The sequence below is a fragment of the Equus przewalskii genome, chromosome 19 (assembly GCF_037783145.1).
Source record: "Equus przewalskii isolate Varuska chromosome 19, EquPr2, whole genome shotgun sequence".
Lineage (NCBI taxonomy): Eukaryota > Metazoa > Chordata > Mammalia > Perissodactyla > Equidae > Equus > Equus przewalskii.
Window position 1 is genome coordinate 5292906 of NC_091849.1, and position 9680 is coordinate 5302585.

General features: G+C 48.2%; 1 long non-coding RNA gene across 2 annotated transcripts; it reads right to left on the bottom strand.

The window, feature by feature from the left end:
• Positions 1–297: 297 nt before the first annotated feature.
• Positions 298–9128, bottom strand: LOC139077220 (uncharacterized). 2 transcript variants are annotated; one of them, XR_011529546.1, is made up of 4 exons: positions 9001–9128; positions 5427–5512; positions 4789–4852; positions 298–4381 (listed from the first exon to the last, which is right to left on the bottom strand). It is a non-coding gene; the product is annotated as an uncharacterized lncRNA (long non-coding RNA). The 2 variants fall into 2 exon arrangements; XR_011529545.1 differs by lacking the exon at positions 9001–9128 and having other exon boundaries at positions 5427–5538.
• Between the last annotated feature and the right edge of the window lie 552 nt (positions 9129–9680).

The following is a 9680-nucleotide window of genomic DNA, read 5'->3' on the forward strand; positions in this document are numbered from 1 at the left end:
CACTTTATGGCTTATCTTTTCACTCGTTTTATCATGTACTGCACACTTCTGCTCCCCCTCATTGAGTTCTATGCTAACAACTGGAATCGCATTGTCCCCAAGCCTGTTTAGACTGGTTGTAATTGTTATTTTGTTTCCATAAAAAAGTACATTGAATGTTTTGGGAAAACTTTATACAGATTAGTTATTTAAATATATTTATATAGACAGTTATGTTGATATAGAGATAGACATATGGAATTAGATGAGGCAAAGTAATTATAAAAGAAGTGAGTGAGAATGGACAAGAATTTTGCATTCATTTTTATTCAAAAGTATCTCTAAGATCTCATTCCATGTTAAAAACCCTGAAACTAGAATTTGTAAATGATATATCTTGGGTGTGGTTTATGCAAGGGAGACCATGCTGAACTCCACTCAGCAAACCTATACACAAAAAAAAAGACCTGAAGATTGGTGATTAAATGTAGATTTAAATATTTTGAGTTAAATTAAAATATAGTATAGAAGCATCAAATTTTAGTAATTCCTGACTTTAACTCATTTTTTAAATTAATTATTCAATGATCGGTTTCATTCAGACCAGTAAGAGGTCTACAAGCCAGCACAAATTATGCTTTACCGTTATTTTATATACCAAATTAAAAACATTGAGACATGAATATTCTAGTATGTGCCTTTTTTTTTGTGATAAAATATACATAACATAAGATTAACCATTTCGAAGTGTCCAGTTCAGTGGCATTAAGAGCATTCACACTGTTGTGCTGCCACTACCATCATCCATCTCCACAACTCTTTTCATCTTCCCAAACTGAAACTCTGCCCATTGAACACTAACTGCCCATTTCCTTCTCTCCCAGCTCCTGGCAACCACCATTCTACTGTCTGCCTCTCTGAACTGTCTACTCTAGCTATGTCATATCAGTGTAATCATACGTATTTGTCCTTTTATGTCTAGCTTATTTCACTGAGCATAATGTCCTCAAGGTAGCAGCATGTGTCAGAATTTTCTTTCCTTTCTCAGGGTGAGTAATATCCCATCGTATGTGTATATCACATTTTGTTTCCATTCATCCTTCAATGGACACTCGGGTTGTTTCCACCTTTCGGCTACTGTGAATAATGCTGCTGTGAACATTGGTATACAATTGTCTGAGTCTGTGCTGTCAGTTCTTTTGGGTATATACCCAGAAGTGCAATTTCTGGATCATATGGTAACCCTTTGTTTAATTTTTTTCAGGCATGCCATACTTCAGTATTTGCTTTTAATATGAAGACTCTATAATTTCAGAAAATATGTAAACCCCCATCCCACAGGCTCTAGCCATTTACGCCATATTGTTTCTTGAGTTCCTTAGAAACTAGTCTTGGATCATAGAGCAACCTGGTGCCAAGCTGGAAGGCATCCTAGAGGTCATCTAGGCCAATCTCCTCATCTTTTAAAAGTGAATAGGGCAATCCAGAGAGCTGAAGTGGCTTGCCTACAGCCACACAGTCCGTTGGGAAGAGAATCAGGGCAGAGCCTAGGCCACAGCCAGTACTGTGTCCATTGGCCCACAGCAGGTGCACCTGAGGAAGCAGGTGCCCAAACCCCTCTAATCACAAGGGATACATGGTGCCCGCAGAAAGAAGTGCTTTGGATTGAGCTTGCCCTCACCCAGCCTGGTTGCAGGACTAAGTTGCTGCCTCATTGCACAAGTCAACTTTCCCAAGGCTTGGATGCTGGGCCTGGTGAATGCTCTTCTGGCCCTGTCAGCCACCACACCCAGGGCCCACCTTACATCGCCTGGTGCCAGTCAGCCAGTCCATCCCAGGAGGCCAGGTCCAACTGCACAGCCTGTTTCCTTGTTTTCCTTTAGGGTGTCTCCCACCCTGCCTGCTGGTCTATATTATACTTCGTCAGTGGTCCATCCTCCTGCCGAGTCTGAAATATACACACAGGAGCTTGTAGAGGGTTCGCTGTTTCTTTGTCACCTGTCTCAGTGGTGGGCTGAGCCGGCACCTGACAAGATGTGAAATAAGCGAAGCGGTTTTGCATCTCCCACTTCATTTTCTCTCCTCCCCACTTAGGCTGTCTTCTCCAGATTCCCGAGACTCTGAGGTCATATTCAGGATGTCAGGAGCTTCCCACTGCAGCACCTAACCTCGACAGGATCACCACAGATGGCACCTTTTCCTCCAAACTCATCCCTTTGAAACTGACATGCTCCTTGTCTCCCTCACTCTCAGTGAGCTGCCCTCCTGGAAAGCAGACCAATACAATAGTAATGAAACTATCTTCCACATTGTCAAGTGGGCTTTGCTGTACGAAAATCAACGTCTTGTCCATTATCTCCAGTGATCCCAACCTCAGTCCTGTAGAAATATGTGAGGAAAAGATGAAAATCTTCATTTCATTGTTGAGACCACTGATGCTCAAGAAGGTAAGCAATTTGCCCAAGAGCTCACAACTCAGACTCCGGACCTCAGAGTACTTTCATGCTTTATCACAGAGCTCTAGGGGGGGTGATATCAGACAGTACATAAATGGATAAATCCCCACAGAATATAAACATTTCAACACAGGGCTCTTGGCGGTGTAATGGTTTGCCAAAGGAGTGGCTTTTAAGCTGAGAACATCAGAGACCTGGGAAGACTAGTGAGCCCCAATAGGAGGGTCCTTTTATAAGGCCTTTCAAATCCCGCCATGGCAGTTGCCTAAGACTCAGGAAGTCAGAGCGTCACACAGGGCAATAGCCTCTTGGGGGAGTGCCCGGCCCTGAGCAGGATGGATTCCAGGCCCCAAGTGACAACCTAGATGATGAGGGCCCCAGGTTGAGGAAGACAGAGACTGCACGTGCAGAGCACACGCTCTGGTTCTGTGTGTTCTTGCCGGCTGCAGGGCTGTGCACCCGCCTGCTTGTGTCCAGTCTCCCCCAGCCCTCCCTATGAGTGTGCAAAGCAGCAGAGGTGAGCAGAGGCCATGGGAAGGTGTCAAGAGGACAAAAGTCACATCTCCTCTCCCAACCCAAGAAATCCTCTTCCTAATGCAGCAGAAGGCAGAGATGAGGGTGCAGCAGCCAGTGCGGGCTGCAGGGCCCTGTCCAGCTGCACTTCTCTGCAGGAGGGGCCTGGTCACGGGAAAGGCACTGTGATGCTCTGGGAAGTTAGCATGCATGTCGTCAGGCACACACACTGCTTGTCTCTCCCAGCTGGATGGGGCATCACCGAGCCTCAGCTTTCGCAACTGAAATGAAGGTAACCCCCCGAAGGAGGCTGTGAGGCTGAGGGAAGCAATGGGTATGGGCCTGGAATGAGGTGCGCGCAGGGGCCTTCAAGGGACACTTCTTTCAAAAGACTGTTAAGAAGGTTGCCTGGGTTAAAAGAAGGGCTCTCTGGGAGGGAGAACACCGTCACTGGCTAACAGATGAACAGGAAGTCCATTTTTCCAATGAACCTCCAGGCAACAGCCAAGTAGTACTTTCGACTGGAGCAGCACATTCCAATCACCTGGGTCCGCCTTTAAACTACTGCCGGCCAGGCGTTCCCTCAGAGACTCTGACGTATCGTCCGGCTGGAGGCTGAGGTCCTGGATAAGGAGGGAAAGCTTCCCCAGGTGGTTCTAAGGTGCAGCCCAGGTGGGGCCCACGCCCTGTGTGAACTGCCTGCAGGATGGTACAGTCTAAAGGACTGAGAAGATGGGAAGCACAGGCCATGCTCCCGGGCTCAGAGGGCCCACGCGGGAGAGCCTGGCCGGCGAGGGCACTGGGGCACCCTGAGGGAAAGGAGGCGGCGAATGGAAGCCCAGCAACATTCCAGGCCTACTTCCCTGCAGCCTTGCTGGGATCTGCAAAGCCTTTCTGGGCACTTAACGATGGGGGACCTTGGGCTTAGCATCCAGCAGGGAGGAGAAAAACAGACAGGTTAATTTTCTTCTTATAATACAAGAGAACGAGATCAATTTATACCCATATTAATGTTGCCACATGAAATTAAAGACTTGTTCCATGTTTCATATTCATACAGCACTTTGACAGTTCACAAAGCGCTTTGACATCTGTTATCTCAGCCGAATCTCCCAGTGGCCTCGAGAGAGGCAGGACACACACTGGCATCCCCCTTCATCACAGAAGAGGACAGAGAGGCTCAGACAATTAGGGGCAGGCCTAGGTCCATGACCCTTCAGAGGCAGAGCTGGTCAGCGGGCCTTTCGATGCTCTGGTGCTTTCATGAGGCCAGAGTGCTCCTGGAGTCATCGCCCCCGGGAGCCTTCAGTCACGGTGACTTCTACCAAGAGTCGGGTGGAAACGTGACCACGCTCACTCACACAGCTGAGAGATCAGCCCGGTGTGCCCAGGACTTCCCAGGTCTCGCAGGGAACACAGTTGAATACTTTCAACTATTTGATACATTTGAACACACACAAAAAGGAATACGTGTTTTCCAGTAAATTATTGAGATACTCTTATGCACATATAAAGAGTTTCCAAATTACACCCTGATATCTAGACAAATCTTTCCTTGGGAATATGATCTATTTATAATCAATACAGAGTGACAATAATTGAAGATTATTGTATAAGCTACCTTATTGTACCTACGTGTATTTCATTTTTACATTTTTGCCCTAATTGGGTCTTTTATTTACAAATAAAGTGTTTTATAATATCTGTGTTTGGCTTATTTGTTAATTCTTTGTTTGTGAAAATGAAAAGATCCTGCTAGTGTTTGTCTCTCAGTTAAACCTTCTCTGGAAGCTGGGCTGTTCAGGTCACAAGGAGCATGACTGGGGACAGCAGTTCTTACCTTTTTTGAGCCGTGGCGCCTTTGGCTGTCCCTCGAGGCCTGCAGTCTTCTTCTCAGAAGTGCTCTTAAACATATAAAAGGAAACAAGGTCGTTGAAATACGCTTACCAAGGTATTAGAACCGGTTTGTGCTATAGTATTTCCTTCTTAACACCTTAAATAACAAGATCTAGTGCCAGGTCTCATAACCACTGTGACTGTGAAATGGCGATGACTATAAATGACATCGCAAGACACCTGCAGGAACTGTAGTGTGAGATGGAAATATCCGACTTCTGTTGGCGACAAGTCACCAGAACTAGTGATATTACTGTGGTTTGTTGCCTGCACTCATAAATGAAGGAAATGCTGAATTTCAATCAGAGATAGTACAAATATAGATGTAATCTTTTTTCTCATCCAAGGGCACAAACCCCTTGATATCACGTCAAGAATCCTGCCCTAAGGGATGCACCATGTACCTAGCTGGTGAATCCTAATCACATCGCAAGTTCCTGGGGTACCATTTCCCTGAATGTGTGTCTTGGAGTCCTAGTTTTAGGAAATATTAACAGCTGTCTGTAAGGGGTTGAATCGTGTCTTCCAAAATGTTCAATATGTTGAAGTCTGTACTCCTGCTACCTGTGAATGAGACCTTACTGGGAAACAGGTCTTTGCAGATGTAATCAGGTTAAGACGAGGTCATCCTCAATTAAAGCAGTGCTAATCCAACATATCGGGTGTCCCTGTAAGACAGGAGAAGAGACACATGGGAAGAATGCATGCAATGACAGAAGCAGAGACTGGAGCGATGCGTCCACAGTCACGGAACACCAAGGACCGCCGGCAAAACCAGAGGCTCAGGAAAAGTGCAGCACAGATCCTCCCTCGAAGCCTTCAGAGACAGCACGGCGGGTGCCCGCCCCCCCACCCCCACCCCAGTTCTGAACGCCCAGCCTCCAAGACTGACAAAGTAAGTGCCTGTTGTTTCAAGACACCCAATTGTGACATTCTGCCTCAACAGCCCTGGGAGACTCCCACACCCTGCTAGAAAAAGAGGTTGTAGGTCAACAAGATAGGGAACCCACGAGCATTCAGTCTCTCTTTTGGAGATATATGACGCAGCCTAGAATATCAGAGATTCTGAAGAAGATGCACGATAAAGTACTAGTTTAACTTAGAGTGCCCCTCAAGTTTATTTAGGCAAAAAACACCTTGTTTGTGGCACAGCTAAGTAATGATGTATAGTGGAATACTAGATGTCCCAGAAGTACAAAAAACAACAGTCAAATTTATAAAGAGACTGAAAACCACATAGAAAAGTGTGGGGCAGTGGCGCACTGACAGCCGCTGGAGTCCCAGAAGCAGAGAAGGATGGGACAGACCATGCCTCAGAGATGGCTTCATTTCTGCCACCCATTTTTGCACGTAAGGAACCTGAGGCTTAGCTAAAAAAATTGTGTTTGCCAAAATGCAGATGACACAGCCCCAGTGTTTGCATGATTGGAAGACAAATTTATCATTAGACACCGAATTCTTTTGGTTGGAGTCATAAGAATTTCTTTCTGAAGAAATCCGTCCTATCAACCTAAACCCATCCTGCCTAAAAGTTGCGTTTTACCTTCCTAACAATTAACCAAATTTCTGCCTCTGGAGACAGGTATTTTGAATTATGCATGGGGCCCACTAGCGGAGTTTTCCGAGCTCAATCTCCGCTCCAGCACCGTGGCAGCCCCTCAACAGCTTCCCTCCAGGAGACAGGCAGCAGCCTCCCCCGCGCTCTGCCTGCGCCCTCGCCCCGGGGGCGGCAGCACAGTGACGGCGCAGCAGGTGTGCGGGGCGTCTGAGAAGACCTCGGGCTCTGGGGGCTTCCGGGCCGTGACCGAGGGGGCACAGTGTCTCAGGTCAGGCTGTCTGGGGCAGAGCCCGGGACCGGGAGGCTCGTCCGGAGCGGTGGTTATTGAGAGAGCGTCCTTAGGAGAACTTAGGAGGAGGGGCGGGAAGCAGGACAGGAAGGGGGGCTCCGCCCTGAGACACTCCCTTCTCCCCGGGATCCTTCCGTTTTAACCTTTGCTCACGTATTTGCCTAATTCCAGTTTTTAAGCCACCAAGTCGTGGTGCGTCGAGCCAGCTCGCGCAGGCTCAGATGAGATTGTCAAATATCCAGAAATTTTGCGAGCCGGTTGATAAACTATTGGCGGTTTGAAATTGGCCACAGTGGGAGTATTTTTATGCGCTGGGAATCAGCAAACGTTACACGTGAGGGCTGTCTTGTATTTTCCCGGGAGAGCCGGCCTCCCGCTTCCCCACAGTCCGCTCGCCTCGCGGAGGTCTTCGCTCCCCTGCAGCGCGCTCCGAGATTCGTGAGAGGCCGACCTCCGCGGCCCCTCCGTCCCTCTCTGGAGCCCGCTGGGTCCATCACCTTGCTGTGAGAATCGGGGTCCTTTATTCCTAACATAGCCCTTTTGTGAGCTGTTCCCACTTGGAGTGCAAAGTGAAAATGAAGCCCTTATTGCCAGAAACAGGGACGCTGAGGGACGTCAGGTGCTCCCCGGAGGCCGCGGGGCTGGGGCTTTCATCGAGGGTTCGCGACAGCGCCTCCCGATCGGAGAGAAGGCGCGGAGCGCAGGGCTCACTCCGCCGCCGTCTGCCCTCTTCTCGCAGTGTGGCCACAGCCCTCTGCCAGTCTGTGCCCACTTGGAGCCCGTCCACCCCTGGTGGGAGTGTCCTGATTTCGCTCCAGATGGTGGGAAGCCTGGCCAGCGCTGCAACTTTCCAGCTTCCGCCGCGGGGAGAATGAATGACTCTAATGTGCGTCTCTTTAGCCACTTGACTCGCTGCCCCTTCTCCCTTCATTCTTGACACTCGGCCAAGATACCCTCCTGATTTTCTCATCACCACCCTGGAACAGCCCTGGAAATCAGCTGTCTCCCACTCACCAGAACAACTACGAATTGACGCCAGATGAATGGAAAAGAAGAGTGATTTAATTCCTTTTTCAGGCAAAATGTGCAGTAACAAGGAGCTGGTTAGACCTGTTGAAAATTCTTGCGGGCTAGCCATTCGTGAGTCATATTTACATGACCCTGAATTGCCTGGTTTGGGGTTAATTGCACGGTTTGGCCTGCTGCCTCTACATTTGGCTCGATTTGGCTCTCGAGGCCCTTAAAATAATGATCTGAGGCCACTGGCCCATTCAGATCATGGGGCAGCAAAATTAAAAGGAAAGCAACTGGCCAAATTAACCGACAAAAAGACCAATTTGATGCTGCATGGGAAATATAATCTATATAAATTTGGGGAGATAAACTAGTTTAAAACATAAAATTGTTGATATTTGACTATTTTAATCTTTAAAAAATGGTAGTTTAATATAGTTCAACCTAATACTATGTCCCCTTGATTTTCGAGTAATTGCTAATTTAACATCTCAAGATTGCCTGGGCGGGGAAAGCACTGCCAGTCAGCAGAAGAAGGAAATAGATCATCTCTTCTACGTCTTGCTGAGGTTCTGGCACATTCTTCAACTCAAGTATAGTGCAGGGCGAAGAGCTCTGGTTAAGACTGGGAGACCTATATTTCAGCCCCAGTTGACTTTCTGTATGGCCTTAGACAAGCCATTTCTCCTTTAAGCCTCAGCAATATCATAAACATTCTTGTGACGCCAAAATGAGCTGATGGATGGCAACACTGTCTTTTAAAGTGAAAATTACTACATAGATAATTTATAAAGGCTACACCCATGGTGGTGATCCACCCCTATCGATGTGTGAGTGTGCTACTCCCTCAGGAGAGAATAAATTTTGAAGGCAATCGTAAGTGATTACCCCTTTGTTCCAGTGTCATTTCTGATAGCAAACAATGCCAAAACAGTAACAAATTGCCATTGTATTTTCCATTAGTCACCAGAGTGTAGAAGATTTGATAAATAGGGAGAAAACACATTGGCTCTTTGAGGTGGGAAATCCGTGTTATTGACGTTAGCAAATTACATTTCTTTGCAAAAGATGGTGTCACGGTTCTTAGAGATTATTTGCATGGCTGCCAAGACATTAAAAAAACAAAAAAAACTCCAAGGATCTTTTAAAGGCCACCCCTGTGAGATGAGCAGCCTGGTGTCTGTCCCCAGCCCCCGTTGTTCCAGCATTTGTGCGACGTGCTGAGAAGCCGCTTGGGGTGAGCCTGTCTGTCCGAGAACAGACCACGACAGCTTCCCTCGTGCTCCGTGACCAACCTGGCAGCACCGCGGCTTGGGGGGCGGGCAACGAAGGCGAGGGCGAGGGCGGTCCTGCGGTCTCCTCTGCTCCTGTCCTTGTCTCTGCTTCCATATGCAGCTGCCCCCTGCTCTTCCGCCGCGGCGACAGCCCGGGCAGATGTCTCCTTCCGGGGCGGCTGCCAGCCCTACTCCACTGGCAGCTGTCGCGGCAGCCCCGGGGGAGCCGCGGGACGGCGGGCACCCACCCGTGAGCGCGGCACATGCGTAGACCGCCGCGCCCCTGGCGTCCGGCCTGCGGCACAGGAGGTTACCAGCTGGCACCGCTTACCACGACCCCTCTCCCTCCGCTAGAGAGGCATCGGTTCATTTGATCCTTCGCCTCTGAGTGGTCCATTCTGCTGTGAGCAATGCGGTGCTTTCCAGATACATACTTGTTTTTAAATTTTCCAGGCTGAGAGAATATTTTTGAAATTCTACTGCTGACCTTTCCAAAGTTTAAATGGGTTAGGCCTCAGATGTTGAGGAAATATTATTTTAAAGATGAAATAAAAGAATACCAAATCTTTGAGGACATTATGCTAAGTGAAACAAGCCAGTCACAAAAAGACAGCTACAGTATGATTCTGCCTATATGAGGCTCCCACAGGAGACAGAGAGGAGAATGCGGTGGCCAGGGGCTGGGGAGGGAGGAATGGGGA